Raw genomic sequence first — 2,689 nt, forward strand, 5'->3', positions numbered from 1 at the left:
AGAAGAGAGAAACATTGAGAAATTATAGAAAAGATCAAAATTCACCAATTACCTTCTTACAAATTGCTTGATTCTTTATTCACGGTAGAGGTCCCCAACCAATCAATTGGTTAAGTATGTTGATGGAGCCACCAATGGGGATTGAAGAAAGAGGGAAGCTCCAATTTCTTCAATTTGGAGAGAATTTTAGAGAATAGTAGAAATTAGCATTATTTCAGTATAACTCTAGTATAGTAAAATTCTCCTGATTTTTTTTCAAAGGATTCATGTTCTATTTATAGGAGAGAGGGAAGCTCTAACCAAAGCTAACTGATTTCTAGAATTTTCAAGATTTTAGTTTGGTTGAATTTGGACTAGATTTGGACCTAGTTTGGTTCCTTTTTTATTCGGTTTGGTTCCATTTTGATTTGGTTTGGTTCAAGAGAGAGGAGAGATAAAAATATCACAATATTTTTGAGTTTAAAACTCATTCAAGCATGTGAAGTATGCACCTCCTTTAAGGGACTCTCCTTCCTTACATATGTGTCAAAATGGAATGATTATACCCAAAATATCTCATATTTTTTATATTACTCATAGTTTCTTACTAATACACCTTGTACACAGTCAACTCTTCATCTTATGTGAGCATTTACTCAATTTTGGGTATCTTCTTTTACAAATTGGATTTATCTCCTCCCCACACATGGATTGATCCTATTGGCCCACAGGAACCTTAATTGGACCATAATCCAAAAATTTCTGAAAATCTAGACCCTTAGGCTAAGGTCCTTTATACCCATTTCCAATTAATTCCAATTACACATTGGAAAGTTATTTTTAAATTTCTATTTCAGGGGAATTCATTTTAATATTATGAGAAATTTTTCTATCTAAAAATATTCAAAATCTGAATATTCTCTCTCTAGAATATTTTCTCTCTCTATGTTAAAACAGGTAGAGACAAGATCTTTTATATTTCTGAAGAGGGGATTGATTAAAGGGGACGATGCTGGACATCTTGAGAGACCGGGGAGCAATCTTACATTGTTTGTACTTGAATCACCTGCTGCAATCCGCTCAAGGGTGTTTAGTAGTCCTTACCCGGTAGGCCAAGCTCTCAGATCTGATAGAAATCAGTGTGCTCCAAGCTTCACAGCATCAATGGCAAGCTTCTCAGCTTTTCTTCACAGCAGCTTCTTCTCCCTCTTCTCTCACTCACTCATAAACCCTAATAGAGAGCACCAGGCTCTGATACCATGTTGAAAAACAGGTAGAGGGAGAGGAGACACACACACAAGAGAGCAAACCCTAATGTATATTACAAACCCTAACCATAGAGGAAAGCCATCTCCCTTCTCACACAATGCATAAAGCCATAATCCATAATACACAACACACACTATGTGTTGTGTCCACACACAGCTAACACCCTAGCTAATGTCCACGCTCTATGATCAGCTGGACGCGGTCATTTATGTCTCACACATGTTCCTACCTAACATGCCAGCACATAGCACAGCTGGCACAAGCTGACATCGATCTTGAATCTCAACACATGGGTTGGTTCCCACCCTAACTTCTATGTTCAAATCAGATTCAGTGGTTCCGCCTGTGAGCGAGGGCTCAAAATGGACTTCTAAGATGGTAGACACACGCACACATGTTGTTTGATGGACACCCCAATGTATCATTGAGGGGGAGTGTTGAGAGGTAGCGATTGCGTTTGTGCAATGCTGCATTGATATGGGTGATGGATGATGGGTGGGTGAGTTGTGGAACACCTCCATTAAGAGGGGGTGTTGAGAGATGTAATCGCGGTGTTGTGTGTATGTGGGAAAGCACCCTAGAGGTGCAAGATATTGTGGCAAGATAAGAATGCCACATGTAATATTTAATGGTGTGTGAGTGTTGACCAAAAGGAGTGGAAAAGGAGTTGCCACATGGATGATGACATGTAAAGTGGGATAAGGCTAGAAAGCCTATATCATTGTATGGTTCATTGTGAATGCAATAAGGCAATAGAATTGAGTGTTGAGTGTGCAATCTCTCTCTCTCTCTCTTATGGAGTTCTTAGTGTGGTATAATCCACCTTAATTATGTTGCTTAATCTATGTCTATCACCATGATCAATCCCATTTTAGGATTGTTAACAAACTAAGGCTACCAAACTAGTCTATATATACGGTACCTAGGGTCGATATGGATGTAGGTTGGCTACATTGGCCTAGTCCTAAATGACTAAATAACCACATCAACTGACTAGGAGAGGAGTTTCCATAGCCATCTAAGACCATTTGCATCCTCTAACAAGCCTCACAACTTGAGAATTGTGTGTCTTCGATTTGTTGTTATATCTAGAACTCACTAATATGGTCACATAGCCTGCACCCTACTTTGGTAGAGTGCCAAGTCCCTACATAAGCCATCTCCTAACCATTTAGCTACACTTGGCCACTATGCAATGTCTAAACTTGGAACATCGGCGGAGGTGCCTGGGTTGGGTGCTTGGGTTCTCACCACAATGGCTACTCCTTAATAACATGGGCCTCACTAGAAGAGATGGAGAGCATGGCCGTGTGAAGAGGAGAGAGAGTAGAGAGAGGGATATCTGTCGCACGTATAGCCACAAGTTTAGCCGTATACTATGAAATAAATCCAAACATTCCAAATAGCATTCCCGAGAGCTGAAAATTTTCCAATATCACAA

This window comes from Cibotium barometz, chromosome 36, assembly GCF_041138505.1.
Source record: "Cibotium barometz isolate CiBa-2024 chromosome 36, ASM4113850v1, whole genome shotgun sequence".
Taxonomy (NCBI): Eukaryota; Viridiplantae; Streptophyta; class Polypodiopsida; order Cyatheales; family Cibotiaceae; genus Cibotium; species Cibotium barometz.